The sequence below is a fragment of the Scyliorhinus canicula genome, chromosome 16 (genome assembly GCF_902713615.1).
Source record: "Scyliorhinus canicula chromosome 16, sScyCan1.1, whole genome shotgun sequence".
Classification (NCBI taxonomy): domain Eukaryota; kingdom Metazoa; phylum Chordata; class Chondrichthyes; order Carcharhiniformes; family Scyliorhinidae; genus Scyliorhinus; species Scyliorhinus canicula.
In genome coordinates, this window is record NC_052161.1 from 137647609 (window position 1) to 137662866 (window position 15258).

The 15258-nt window shown below is 51.7% G+C and overlaps 1 protein-coding gene across 6 annotated transcripts in view; it reads left to right on the forward strand.

The window, feature by feature from the left end:
- The window catches only part of pik3cd (phosphatidylinositol-4,5-bisphosphate 3-kinase, catalytic subunit delta), a 219529-nt gene that overhangs the window by 83588 nt on the left and 120683 nt on the right, over window positions 1-15258 (forward strand). For 3 of the 6 annotated variants that reach the window (XM_038821382.1, XM_038821381.1, XM_038821383.1), the window contains exon 4: window positions 11029-11158. The gene's annotated coding sequence lies outside the window, so the exon portion shown is untranslated. Of the gene's footprint in view, window positions 1-8604; window positions 8792-11026; window positions 11159-15258 lie in introns of those variants that run through there. The other 3 variants (XM_038821386.1, XM_038821387.1, XM_038821385.1) reach the window with 2 other exon arrangements.

A 15258-nucleotide genomic window follows, 5' to 3' on the forward strand; every position in this document is an offset into this window, starting at 1 on the left:
GAGTGTCTCTGTCTGAGTGTGCGAGTGTCTGAGTGTGCGAGTGTGTGAGTGTCTCTGAGTGTGTAAGTGTCTCTGTCTGAGTGTGCGAGTGTGTGAGTGTCTCTGTCTGAGTGTGTAAGTGTCTCTGTCTGAGTGTGCGAGTGTGTGAGTGTCCGAGTGTCAGTCTGAGTGTGTAAGTGTCTCAGTCTGAGTGTGCGAGTGTCTATCTGAGTATGCGAGTATCTGAGTGTGAGTGTCAGTCTGAGTGTGTAAATGTCTCTGTCTGAGTGAGCGAGTGTCTGTCTGAGTGAGCGAGTGTCTGTCTGAGTGTGTGAGTGTCTGTCTGAGTGTGTGAGTGTCTGTCTGAGTGAGCGAGTGTCTGTGAGTGAGCGAGTGTCTCTGTCTGAGTGTGCGAGTGTCTGAGTGTGCGAGTGTCTGTCTGAGTGAGCGAGTGTCTGTCTGAGTGAGCGAGTGTCTGTCTGAGTGAGCGAGTTACTGTCTGAGTGTGCGAGTGTCTGTCTGAGTGAGCGAGTGTCTGTCTGAGTGTGCGAGTGTCTGCCTGAGTGTGCGAGTGTCTGTCTGAGTGTGTGAGTGTCTGTCTGAGTGTGTGAGTCTCTGTCTGAGTGAGCGAGTGTCTGTCTGAGTGAGCGAGTGTCTGTCTGAGTGTGCGAGTCTCTGTCTGAGCGTGTGAGTGTCTGTCTGAGTGTGTGAGTCTCTGTCTGAGTGAGCGAGTGTCTGTCTGAGTGTGCGAGTGTCTGTCTGAGTGAGCGAGTGTCTGTCTGAGTGAGCGAGTGTCTGTCTGAGTGAGCGAGTGTCTGTCTGAGCGTGTGAGTGTCTGTCTGAGTGAGCGAGTGTCTGTCTGAATGTGTGAGTCTCTGTCTGAGTGAGCGAGTGTCTCTGAGTGTGTGAGTGTCTGTCTGAGTGAGCGAGTGTCTGTCTGAGTGTGCGAGTGTCTGTCTGAGTGTGCGAGTGTCTCTGAGTGTGTGAGTGTCTGTCTGAGTGAGCGAGTGTCTGTCTGAGTGTGCGAGTGTCTGTCTGAGTGAGCGAGTGTCTGTCTGAGTGAGCGAGTGTCTGTCTGAGTGAGTGAGTGTCTGTCTGAGTGTGCGAGTGTCTGTCTGAGTGTGCGAGTGTCTGTCTGAGTGAGCGAGTGTCTGTCTGAGTGTGCGAGTGTCTGTCTGAGTGAGCGAGTGTCTGTCTGAGTGTGCGAGTCTCTGTCTGAGTGTGTGAGTGTCTGTCTGAGTGTGCGAGTGTCTGTCTGAGTGTGCGAGTGTCTGTCTGAGTGAGCGAGTGTCTGTCTGAGTGTGCGAGTGTCTGTCTGAGTGAGCGAGTGTCTGTCTGAGTGTGCGAGTGTCTGTCTGAGTGTGCGAGTGTCTGTCTGAGTGAGCGAGTGTCTGAGTGAGCGAGTCTCTGTCTGAGTGAGCGAGTGTCTGTCTGAGTGTGCGAGTGTCTGTCTGAGTGTGCGAGTGTCTGTCTGAGTGAGCGAGTGTCTGTCTGAGTGTGCGAGTGTCTGTCTGAGTGAGCGAGTGTCTGTCTGAGTGAGCGAGTGTCTGTCTGAGTGAGCGAGTTACTGTCTGAGTGAGCGAGTGTCTGTCTGAGTGTGTGAGTGTCTGTCTGAATGAGCGAGTGTCTGTCTGAGTGTGCGAGTGTCTGTCTGAGTGAGCGAGTGTCTGTCTGAGTGTGTGAGTGTCTGTCTGAGTGAGCGAGTGTCTGTCTGAGTGAGCGAGTGTCTGTCTGAGCGTGTGAGTGTCTGTCTGAGTGAGCGAGTGTCTGTCTGAGTGAGTGAGTGTCTGTCTGAGTGAGCGAGTGTCTCTGAGTGTGTGAGTGTCTGTCTGAGTGAGCGAGTGTCTGTGAGTGAGCGAGTGTCTGTGAGTGAGCGAGTGTCTCTGAGTGTGTGAGTGTCTGTCTGAGTGTGCGAGTGTCTGAGTGTGCGAGTGTCTGTCTGAGTGTGTGTCTCTGTCTGAGTGAGCGAGTGTCTGTGAGTGAGCGAGTGTCTGTCTGAGTGTGTGAGTGTCTGTCTGAGTGTGCGAGTGTCTGTCTGAGTGAGCGAGTTACTGTCTGAGTGAGCGAGTGTCTGTCTGAGTGAGCGAGTTACTGTCTGAGTGTGCGAGTGTCTGTCTGAGTGTGTGAGTGTCTGTCTGAGTGTGTGAGTGTCTGTCTGAGTGAGCGAGTCTCTGTCTGAATGTGTGAGTCTCTGTCTGAGTGAGCGAGTGTCTCTGAGTGTGTGAGTGTCTGTCTGAGTGAGCGAGTGTCTGTCTGAGTGTGCGAGTGTCTGTCTGAGTGAGCGAGTGTCTGTCTGAGTGAGCGAGTCTCTGTCTGAGTGTGTGAGTGTCTGTCTGAGTGAGCGAGTGTCTGAGTGTGCGAGTGTCTGTCTGAGTGTGCGAGTCTCTGTCTGAGTGTGTGAGTGTCTGTCTGAGTGAGCCAGTGTCTGTCTGAGTGTGCGAGTGTCTGTCTGAGTGTGTGAGTGTCTGTCTGAGTGTGCGAGTGTCTGTCTGAGTGAGCGAGTGTCTGTCTGAGTGTGTGAGTGTCTGTCTGAGTGTGCGAGTGTCTGTCAGAGTGAGCGAGTGTCTGAGTGAGCGAGTGTCTGTCTGAGTGTGCGAGTGTCTGTCTGAGTGTGCGAGTGTCTGTCTGAGTGTGTGAGTGTCTGTCTGAGTGAGCGAGTGTCTGTCTGAGTGTGCGAGTGTCTGTCTGAGTGAGCGAGTGTCTGTCTGAGTGAGCGAGTGTCTGCCTGAGTGTGCGAGTTACTGTCTGAGTGTGTGAGTGTCAGTCTGAGTGAGCGAGTGTCTGTCTGAGTGTGTGAGTGTCTGTCTGAGTGTGAGTGTCTGAGTGAGTGAGTGTCTGTCTGAGTGAGCAAGTCTCTGTCTGAGTGTGAGTGTCTGTCTGAGTGAGCGAGTCTCTGTCTGAATGTGTGAGTCTCTGTCTAAGTGAGCGAGTGTCTCTGAGTGTGTGAGTGTCTGTCTGAGTGAGCGAGTGTCTGTCTGAGTGTGCGAGTGTCTGTCTGAGTGAGCGAGTGTCTGTCTGAGTGAGCGAGTCTCTGTCTGAGTGAGCGAGTGTCTGTCTGAGTGAGCGAGTCTCTGTCTGAGTGTGTGAGTGTCTGTCTGAGTGTGTGAGTGTCTGTCTGAGTGTGCGAGTGTCTGTCTGAGTGAGCGAGTGTCTGTCTGAGTGTGCGAGTGTCTGTCTGAGTGTGCGAGTGTCTCTGAGTGTGTGAGTGTCTGTCTGAGTGAGCGAGTGTCTGTCTGAGTGTGCGAGTGTCTGTCTGAGTGTGCGAGTGTCTGTCTGAGTGTGCGAGTGTCTGTCTGAGTGTGTGAGTGTCTGTCTGAGTGTGCGAGTGTCTGTCTGAGTGAGCGAGTGTCTGTCTGAGTGTGCGAGTGTCTGTCTGAGTGAGCGAGTGTCTGTCTGAGTGAGCGAGTGTCTGTCTGAGTGAGCGAGTGTCTGTCTGAGTGAGCGAGTGTCTGTCTGAGTGTGTGAGTGTCTGTCTGAGTGAGCGAGTGTCTGTCTGAGTGTGTGAGTGTCTGAGTGAGCGAGTGTCTGTCTGAGTGAGCGAGTGTCTGTCTGAGTGTGTGTCTCTGTCTGAGTGTGCGAGTGTCTGTCTGAGTGAGCGAGTTACTGTCTGAGTGTGCGAGTGTCTGAGTGTACGAGTCTCTGTCTGAGTGAGCGAGTGTTTGAGTGTGCGAGTCTCCTCAATCTCCAACAGCTCAAACGCTCCATCTGAAAGAATCTCCAGTCACAAATCTGGCTGCACACTTGTCTCCCCAGTGGATGAATCCTCCAGTTGTGTTCTTTCAGTAGTGCTCCTTTTTGAAATGTAATTACTCCCCACTGAGACCTGATGTGTGTTTTCTATACCTTAGAACAGTGTTCTTCAAACTTTTTTTCTGAGGACCCATTTTTACCAACCGGCCAATCTTCAGGACCCACACCGGCCAACCTTCACAACCCACGCTGGCCAACCTGCGCGACCCACGCTGGCCAACCTGCGCGACCCACGCTGGCCAACCTGCGCGACCCACGCTGGCCAACCTGCGTGACCCACGCTGGCCAACCTGCGCGACCCACGCTGACCAACCTTCACAACCCACGCTGGCCAACCTGCGCGACCCACGCTGGCCAACCTGCGCGACCCACGCCGGCCGACCTGCGCGACCCACGCCGGCCGACCTGCGCGATCCACGCCGGCCGACCTGCGCGACCCACGCCGGCCGACCTGCGCGATCCACGCTGGCCAACCTGCGCGACCCACGCCGGCCAATCTGCGCGACCCACGCCGGCCAACCTGCGCGACCCACGCCGGCCGACCTGCGCGACCCACGCCGGCCGACCTGCGCGACCCACGCCGGCCAACCTGCGCGACCCACGCCGGCCAACCTGCGCGACCCACGCCGGCCGACCTGCGCGACCCACGCCGGCCGACCTGCGCGACCCACCATTTTCTCTTACCTTGTTTGCTGCTGCCAAAACGGGAGGAAATGGTTTTGGGTCCCTTTGGCCCTCGTACACGCTCCTCCAATGGAACCTGTTGGATGAAGGTGAAGCCTTCCCGTGTCGGAAAGTATGGAGTCTCCATCTGTCCAAAGCTCTGCATTTTATTGCTATAAAATTTAATAAATAAACCCCCCCGAACTTGTAAAAAAGAAATTAATAAAATAAATGAATAAAACCGCCCCAAACTTGTAAAACAAAAAGCTGCGGCTGTTTAAAAAAAAAGCGGCCGCAGTGCGCATGTGTGCCTGATCATCGGAGCGTATGCGCAGAGTTTTGTCCATGCGCGCCGATGATCTGACACGCATGCGCAGTGCGGCCACATTTTTTTCACATGTTCCCAGCCATTTTGAAGGCGGGCTTGCTACCGGCGTTATTAACAGCCGGCTGCTGCGGCTGTTTCGCGCAGTTTTGAGCGATCGGGAGCGCCGCAACGGACGGTTCCGCGACCCTCCCGACACCCACCCACCACCCACCCGCGGGTCGCGTCCCCGAGTCTGACAATGCCTGTCTTAGAATGCATTTTAATCTCATTAAGCAGGAGATAAATTGTTGTACTTGGAGAATAAATAAATGATGTGGTATCGGTGATACCTTTGGGTTCCAGTTGTTTACACTGATTCTCGTCCATTTGAAGTTTGAGTGTATTCGAATCAAGTTGGGAGGAACGTTGAATCACATTGAAAAGCATTTCTGTGAATTAGATTTCTATGACAGCAAATTGATGCAACATTGGGCATATTTTCATCTTGAACCTCATTGTTGCAACGTTGGAGTAAAGTCCCATCTGATTCATTCAGATTTGCTGGTATGTATTGTGCTGCAGTATTTGTGAATGAGAGACAAGAGAGCTTAGTTTAAAAGTAGCTTTAAGTTTCAGTTTCCTAAAATGAGGAAGTGCTCCCAGGGCAACATTTCCGTTCCCCCTTGTCCACGAGCAGAGGGCTGTAGAGTTGTTTACAAAGCATTAGTGTGACAGTCGGCAGGAGCAGGATGTGACCGGATCTCTCAGTTAAGGTACAGCCTTTAACTTTCCTCACCTCAACTCCCACCTCCAGCTCCTGTGCATTGCTGATTTCCACCTTACACCGTCAGAATAATGGGCATTTTCAACATCTTAATTTTTTCCCCCCGTCGCCATAGTGAGTGGCTGGGTTTGAACATCAGCTAAAGAACCAGATTCACCTTTATTCCAGAGCTCAGTAATGCTGTGTTCCACAGGAATCATTGGCGCATCCAGTCCCACAGACTGTTGAGAACACAGCACGGTAGCATAGTGGTTAGCACTGTTGCTTCACAGCGCCAGGGACCCGGGTTCGATTCCCGGCTTGGGTCAGTGTCTGTGCGGAGTCTGCACGTTCTCCCCGTGTCTGCGTGGGTTTCCTCCAGGTGCTCCGGTTTCCTCCCACAAGACCCGAAAGATGTGCTGTTAGGTGAATTGGACATTCTGAATTTTCCCCCTATGTACCTGAACAGGCGCCGGAGTGTGGCGACTAGGGGGATTTTCACAGTAACTTCATTGCGGTGTTAATGTAATTGTGGCGCGAACAAAGATTATTATTATTACATTTGGAGGGGTAACATTGGTGCCAGGCAATGACCATCTCTAGCAAGACAGAATCTAACCATCTTTCCTTGAAATTCAACAGCATTACCATCACCCCCCCCCCCAACCCAACATTATCATCACCCCCCCCCAACCCAACATTATCATCACCCCCCCCCCCCCCCCCCCCCCCCCCCCCCCCCCCCAAACCCAACAAGCTGGGGTTACCACTGACCGGAAACTAAACTGGGCCAGGCCGGAGGCTGAGATTTTGTGGTGAATAATTCACCTCCTGACCCCCAAAAGTCTGTCCACCTTTACAAGGCAGAAATCAGGGGCAAAACTCTCCCCTACCCGGCGGGCGGGGGGTCCCGACGTAGCGGAGTGGCGCCAACCACTCTGGCGCGGGCCTCCTGAAAGGTACGGCATTCTCCGCACCTTTAGGGGCTAGGCCCGCGGCGGAGTGGCTCCGGCTCCACCGACTGCCTTTGGCGCCATGCTGCCCGGCGTCAGGGGTAGGCCGAAAGGCGTTCGCCGGTTGCGTGAGTCCGCGCATGCGCCAGAGCGTCAGCGGTGAAGGCCATGGCGGCGGCAGAAGAAAAAGAGTGCCCCCACGGCACAGGCACGCCCGCCGATCGGTGGGCCCCGATCGCCGGCCAGGCCACCGGGGGGGCACCCCTCGGGGTCCGACCGGCCCGTGCCCCCCCAGGACCCCGGGGCCCACTCGCGCCACCTGCTCCTGCCGGCACAGAGGTGGTTTAAACCACGCCGGCGGGAGAGGCCTGACAGCGGCCAGACTTCGGCCCATTGCGGGCCGGAGAATTGCCACGGGAGGCCCGCCAAACGGCGAGGCGCGATTCCCGCTCCCGCCGATTGCTGGGTGGCGGAGATTTCCAGCCACAGCGGGGGCGGGATTTACGCCAGCCCCGGGAGATTCCCCGACCCTGCGGGGGGTCGGAGAATTCCGCCTCAGCAGTGTGATGGTAAACTCTCCACTTGCCTGGATGAGTGCAGCTCCAACAACACTCAAGAAGCTCAACGCCATCCAGGAAAAAGCAGCCGCTTGATTGGCACCCCATCCGTCACCTTAAACACTCACTCCCTCCACCACTGACACACAGTGACAGCCCTGTGCACCATCTACAAGATGCACTGCAGCAACTCCTCAAGCCTCCTTCGACAATGCCTTCCAATCCCGTGACCTCTATTACCTGGAAGATCATCACCGGAAATGCCTCTCTAAGTCAGACAGCATCCTGACTTGGAACTCTATCGCCCTCACTGTCACTGGATCGCCTGAAACTCCCTAACAGCACTGTGGATGTACCTGCACCACATGGACTCCAGCGGTTCAAGAAGGCAGTTGACTACCACCTTCTCCAGCGCAATTATGGGCAACAAATGCCGACTTTGGCAGAAGTGCTCAAATCCCATGGAAGAATTTGAAGGAGCAATCCTGCATTCCTCTGGCTTCCTGTGGCTCTGCAGGTAATCAACTGGACTCAACTGGGAAGGGGGCACCCTGGGGCATTCCAGCAGGTAACCAACTGGACTCAACTGGGAAGGGGGCACCCTGGGGCATTCCAGCAGGTAACCAACTGGACTCAACTGGGAAGGGGGCATCCTGGGGCATTCCAGCAGGTAACCAACTGGACTCAACTGGGAAGGGGGCACCCTGGGGCATTCCAACAGGTAACCAACTGGACTCAACTGGGAAGGGGGCATCCTGGGGCATTCCAGCAGATTCCATTATGTTAACATTTGGCACTGTGATGCCCAACAAAACATGAATGCAGAGTACCCGGAATCAACAGAATGCTCATCAATCCCCACTTGAGCGACCTGTTTTTCAGCTTTTTGGGAGGTGATTAGCAATACAGGAGGGATTTGATCCAGGTTTCGAGTTTGTAACCCTTTTTGCCCAGTCCTATTTTACACACACAGGCGGGCAAGTTACCTCATTTCAGACGATGACCAACTTGTGGTCCCCGAGGTGCTCCACATGCATTATTCTGTCCTTCATTTTCCTCCCTCCCTTTCGTCCTGTCTGGGTTCTGGAGACATTGAACTCTGTTCAGCCAGAACCTAGCAGAGTCTGTTTGGGGCTCACTTTAAATCATCTGGAGTTGGGGGGGTTTGCAGAATTCAAACGCGACATACAGTGGCACTGTGTATTACTGCTCCCAATCCCACTCTCCTGCACCCCTTGAGGTGATGTTCCTGGGAGATAATTACATTCCAGAAACGTTTCTTCCAGATGTGTAAGCAAGTACACGGTGTTTTTAGGACTGTCAATTAATTAAAAGAAACCTTCTTCTGGCAGCAGATAATTACTCCCAATTTCTTGACAAATACTTTATGTATCGCTACTTTTTTTTAACTTCCTTGTTGACTTAATAAAACGAGTCAGAACTGATAAGAGTCGGGGATGTATTTGCATACGCTTTTCTGTGAATTAGACTTCCTTGAAAGCTAATTTCATTAAAACAGCCACTTGGAACACAAACAGAACTGTCAGATCCGAGATGTTTGATGACTAGGTAAATATCGGAGAGCAGTAATGAATAAAATGGGTGTTTTGAGAGTAAGATCCTGCTACATTTCAGCTTGAAAGATTTGATCGCGTTCAGGATTAAGTGCCCGTTGCCAGAAATACACCTCAGAGCCTCAGGAAATGGAGATGTTTATTGCGGCAGGTCTGTTATCAGATGGGGTGATTGGTGTTGAAGCGACTGAGACATTCTACCCCAACGCCGAAGCCTTAGGTGACTGAGCAAAAACGAGCTGAAGGTACAGTTTCAACTGTCCCGGTTACAATTGTGGGCGCATCAACGTGACAATAGTTCTGATTTCCAACTTTTGCAAATTATTCTTCATTCTGTCAGAGCCTTGCCAAGTAGCAGCAGTACGGGATGGTGCACATCGCAACCACTGTGCGCTGGTGGTGGAGGAAGTGAATGTTTAAGCTGGTGAATCGGCCTCATTTGATTTGGCATGACGATGGAGCAGGTCATAGCGATCACCGAGGATCACATCCGGATTTGTAATTTCCGGAATCGGATAAATCAAGAATTATTTGTTGGTCGTTCCGTTTGCATGTCGTTTACCACTTACCGCAGTGTATCATCAGTGTGGCATTTCAATTTTATTCCCAATTGAGGGGCAATTTAGCATGGCCAATCCACCTATCCTGCACACCTTTGGGTTGTGGGGGTGAAACCCACGCAGACATGGGGAGAATGTGCAAACTCCACACGGACAGTGACCCGGGATCAAACTCGAGTCCTCAGCGCTGTAGGCAGCAGTGCTAACCACTGCGCCGCCTTGCCGCACCTCTGTTTTTATATTTATGCAGATATCTTTCGGCTTAAATATTTCTTGGGCTGTTGCAAGCTTTCATCTGTTTCAGTTTATATCCCTGATCCTAGGGCTAAATTAATGGTATGTAAAGAATTCTGAAAACTCTTTCTGATTTATCGTCAAATGCTCCGAGGTCCATTCTTTACTTTTTGGAGCTTTTTGTTCTGTGAGAGAATGTGTGCCATTGTTCCCCCGAGGAACCGTGGCACTCAGCGCTAAGGTGAAGGTCATTTTTGCAGTGCCCCACAAGATCAGCTATCGGCTGCTCCTGACGTTTCGCGAAGGTGCTGAAGCGGAGCAGAGTTTGGGCTGGACTTTCCTGGTCCTGTGGAGACTGGGTTGGGGTCGGTGGAATGTGTGTGGGGATATGTGTTGTCATAATATGACAACATCACTGCAGAACACACTTTTGCCACTTTCTGTCACCGGCCCTTTTAGTAAATGGCGTATTGTTGAGCACTTCAAGACATTTATGGGCAGCACGGTAGCAGTGGTTAGCACTGCTGCCTCACATCTCCAGGGACCCGGGTTCAATTCTGGCCTCGGGTGACTGTGTGGAGTTCGCACTTTCTCCCCCATGTCCGCGTGGGTTTCCTCCGGGTGCTCCGGCTTCCTCCCACAGTCCAAAGATGTGCAGGTTAAGTGGATTGGCCATGCTAAATTGCCCCTTAGTGTCCAAAAAGGTTAGGTGGGGTTCTGGGTTACGTGGACAGGCGTGGGCTTAAGTAGGGCGCTCTTTCCAAGGGCCAGTGCAGACTCAGTGGGCCAAATGGCCTTCTTCTGCACTGTAAGTTCTAGAGGGAGATTGGGGAAATGAAAATGAAAATCGCTTATTGTCACAGCTTCAAATGAAGTTACTGTGAAAAGCCCCTAGTCGCCACATTCCAGCGCCTGTTCGGGGAGGCCGGTACGGCAATTGAACCGTGCTGCTGGCCTGCCTTGGTCTGCTTTAAAAGCCAGCGATTTAGCCCAGTGTGCTAAACCAGCCCCAGAAAGATATTTCTGTTGTGAACCATTTAAAAAAAATTAGACAGCTGCCTGCCAAGGAAGAGTATTAAAGCGTATTAGAGGGCACAGATAAACAGGGTTAAACTATACAACCCATGGAGCAAAACCCTGGCTCAAAGGTTCGGCTGAATGGGTTGTTTCTGTCCTGGAACATTTATGGTTCTGTCAGGATTGCGATAAAGCAGAAAAATGAGGCAAAGAGTTTGTCTTTCTCTTTATAACATGAATGATCCATTGTGGGAGCTACTTTGAGTAGTTCTTTGTAAGGAGACCTGCACACTTCGTGTATACGTTTATTTGAGGGAAGGTGTTGGGTTAACCCCCCCCCCACAATGGTCTGCCGCCCCCCCCACAATGGTCTGCCCCCCCCCCACAATGGTCTTCCCCCCCCACAATGGTCTGCCCCCCCCCCCAATGGTCTGCCCCCCCCCCCCCAATGGTCTGCCGCCACCCCCCCACAATGGTCTGCCGCCCCCCCTCACTTTACACAACTGCTCCCGGTCGACAATAACGCCCCCCCCCCCCCCTCCAAACCACCAAATTGAAACCTCCGTGTTTTCTTTAGTTTATGAAACATTTCCAAGTCGTTGTTTCAATATATTTGAGAGTAAGAAGTTGGAAATTAATCTGCTCAATCTCTCCATCTGCCTCCATGACAGCTACCGGCAATCTTCCACCTGAACAGCAAAGTTACCGCCCTGGTCAGGAGCCCCACTGCATATCTCTGATCCAAATCACAGGACTACTCGACACAACATTTATCCGCTACAGCCACCACCAGCAGCAACGGTAAGTGTGTCCGTTACACACCCATTTTAATACATTTTTATTTATTTTAGAATGCACTTTATTACAAACATGTATCAAAGCAGGTTACAGCAAATAAGCACCCCGGGAAGGAAACTTCCCAACAATAAACAACATTCTTGTACAACTCCCCCCCCCCCCCCCCCCCCCCGGCCAGGCAATGACCATCTCTAGCAAGACAGAATCTAACCATCTTTCCTTGATATTCAACAGCATTACCATCACACCCCCCCCCCCCGGCCCCCCGCGACGAACAGCTCCTCAAACACGGTCACAAACATCCCCACCTTTCGTCAAACCACCCCCCCCCCCCCCCCCCGAAGAGCCTCTTAACTCATTTGTTATCTTCTCTAATCGCAGGAAGTCGTACAGGTCACCCAACCAAGCCGCTAACCCCGGTGACGATGCCGACCGCCACTCCAGCAAAATTCACCGCCGTGCAATCAGAGAGGCGAAGGCCACGTCATCGGCCTTCCTCCTCTCCATGAGCTCCAGCTTCTCTGACACCCCAAATATCGCCACCAAAGGGTCTGAGTGCACCTCCTCCTCCACTATTCCAGCTAAGACCATGAACACTCCCGCCCAGAATCTTCCCAATTTTTCAGAACCCCAAAACATGTGGCGTGTGATTCGCTGGCCCCCGCCCACACCTCTCATCTGCTGCCCCCTGGAAGAACCCACTCATTCTCGCCCGAGTCATATACACCCTGAGCACCACTTTAAATTGTATCAGGCTCATCCTTGCACAAGAGAAGGTCCTGTTTACCCTTCGCAGTGCCTCACTCCATACTCCCCAATTGATCGCTATTCCCAACTCCCCTTCCCATTTCTCCTTGATCTTCACCACCCGCTCGCCTCCCTGCTCCCCCAGCCACTTATATATATCCCCAATTCTTCCCTCCCCTTCTACATTTAATACGTTTTAGTGCAGAAGTCTGATAGAAATATCAGAGCCCATCAGGTGCAAAGATTTAGAGAGTAAGGAGATTGTAACTTTCCAGTGCCCCTCCCCAGTTGACTTTAAATAAAGCACGTATCATTTTGCCGTAAACTATCTCCCATATAGATTATTACCGGATAGATCAGCAAGAACGCCTGATTAATTTTAAACTAAATCTTTTAACAAAGGCTTGGTGCAAACCACAATCAGAGGGCAGTGAGAATTGCTGTTTAGTCAGTGAGTTATGGTATGGTGTGCACTGTCTGAAAGGGCAGCGGAACCAGATTCAATACAAACTTTCAAAAGGAACTATTTGCAGGACAGCGTGAGTGACTGGATAGCCCTTTCAGAGAAATGGCCCTGGGATGATGGGCCGAATGGCCTCTTGCTATGCTGCGGCCTTCTGAGTTTTTGGAGCTGTAGAGTTTTCGGTATAGAAGTTAGCCGTTCAGCCTCTTCCACCTGTTTGTGCCCTCACTCCACTTTGAGTGAACTGGATGAATCTTCACCCTCGTACTCATTCACGTTTCCTTCAACGGTTTATGTAAATCCTTTTTAAATAGCGATCACCTTGCTTCAACAGCCACTTGCAGTGCTGCAATCCATAGTCGAATAACTCTTTGGCTTGAAATAATTTCTTCTAGTTGCTCCTGTTCTTTGATTACTGTTAATATTTGTAATGGGTGGATTATCGCGGAACTAATGGTTGTGTGTAAGTGTTCCAGGGGCCCGCATCTCACAGCTGCACGAGAAACCCATGTGACCTGTGATAGAACCAGTTCAAACCTGTCCTCTTTGTACAAGACAGCATGGAAAGTTAAAGATCTGGGGCGGAATTCTCCGACCCCCTTGAGGGGGTCAATCCCGCGTCAATCCCACCCCCGCCATGGCCCGAATTCTTCGCCACCCGGGAATCGGCGGGGGTGGGAAACGCGCCGGTTGGCGGTCCCCCCGCGGCGATTCTCCAGCCCGCGATGGGCCAAAGTCCTGCCACTGACAACCCTCTCCCACCGGTGGGAATCAAAGCACGTCTGGTGCCGGTGGGCGCCGGGGTCCTGGGGCGGGGCCCGGGGCGATCTGGCCCCAGGGGGTAACCCCGCGGTGGCCTGGTCCGCGATCGGGGCCCACCATGGCAGAGGCGGTAGAGACCCCCCTCCCCGCGCATGCGCCGGGATGACATCAGCAGCCGCTGACGCACCGGCGTATGCGCGGACTTCTGCCTGCTGGCGAAGGCCTTTCTGCCCCGGCTGGCAGGACGCCAAAGGCCGTTCGTGCCGGCCGGCGGAGTGGAAGCCACTCTGGCGCGGGCCTAGCTCCTAAAGATGCGGAGAATTCCTCACCTTTGGGGAGGCCCGATGCCAGAGTGGTTCTCGCCTCGCCACAACGCCGATCTTCCAGCATGGAATAATTTTTCATCAGAGTAAGAATACAAAATAATAACTGTATTTACACAGTACCTTTCATGTGGAAAAATGTATCTTTGGGAGAGATTATTGCTCGTACTTTTTATTGGTAGTGACAATACTTCCCAGGTAATAAACTAAATGACCAAATTATTACGGATTACAAAATGATGGGATTTTGATCCTGAAACAGAGCGACAAAGCAACTTTGACATGTTCCGGGACAGCACGGTGGCGCAGTGGTTAGCACTGCTGCCTCACGGCGCCGAGGTCCCGGGTTTGAATCCCGGCTCTGGGTCACTGTCCGTGTGGAGTTTGCACATTCTCCTCGTGTCTGCGTGGGTTTCGCCCCCACAACCCAAAGATATGCAAGTTAGGTGGATTTGCCACACTGAATTGTCCCTTAATTGGGAAAAAATGAATTAGGTACACTAAATGTAAAGAAAAAACTTTGACACGTTCCCTTTTTTTTAACAGTGTATGGCATCATTCCCATGCTTCCAAACCTCCACACTTGTAAACCATTTGGATGACTGCATAATATTAAATTGAATACACTTGGCACCATCGTGCCTGCGTGTCAGACAACTTGAAAATTTAAACACAGAAAGGTACACGCCTCTGAAACCCTGAATCGAAGTAAACGTTCTTTGAGATTATTTTATTTTAGATTTGAACTCAGTTTCTTCAAACCTTGGTGTGTGTGTGTGTGTATGTGTGTTATTTGCAAATTAGCTGGATAGTTATGCTATGATTACCCAGTGCTGTGGAAGGGTCTGCATTGGGTGCTTGTCTTGCTTTCTGTCCAGTCTTAAAAAAGGTGCTTTTATTCCATTGTGCATTTTTCAAACATGTACTAATTCAGACGATGTGAGCATCACTGGCTAGGCCGGCGTTTATTCCACATCCCTAATTGCCCTTGAGGTGGTGCTGGTGAGTCGCCAAAGTGCATGTGGTTGTGGAGGGGGCAATCCTTCGTGGTGGTTTGATACAACCGAGTGACTCACTCGGCCACTTCAGAGTTGACCGCATTGCTGTGGATCTGGAGTCGTGTGTAGGCCAGGCCAGGTAAGGGCGGCAGATTTCCTCCCCTAAAGGGCATTCGTGAACCAGCTGGGTTTTTAATGACAATCGACAATGGTTTCAAAAACTGCTTTTAATTCCAGACTTCCCAGTCCAATCTAAGTGCCCCGAGCTGTCACGGTGGGGGTTTAACCCATGCTCCCCAGCATTAGCCTAGGCTTCTGCAATTTAGTAGTCCAGTGACATTCTCAGTACCAAGCCACCCGCCTCCCCTTTATACCCCTGGGCTCCTGTTTAGATCTGAGAAGGCCGAGCATGGTAATTGCTTTGGAATGCATGAAGTCAACCTCCTTAACTCGATTACCCAATAAATAGTCCTTTTCATCCCCCTCAAACCCTCTTCCTCTGTCAGTTTCAAATATTTGGCACAACAGCTCCGAGGTCACATGAGAAATAGTTAAGAGTAGCGTACAACTTCATTTAAAATGTAAAATGAAGCCACAACCATTTAGTTCCACTGCATCTTCTGTGGGTGATAAATAGACTCATAGATAATCACATGTTAACCTTCTACAGGACACTAATGGTATCTTAAATGCCTCAGGTCTCAGCTCCACGGCCTCGAGATTACGTTGGTCAGAGCGGAATGTACCGAGATGATTTTTTTATACTCAAAACATCATCAATACCACATCAATGCAACATCGGCTGGGGAA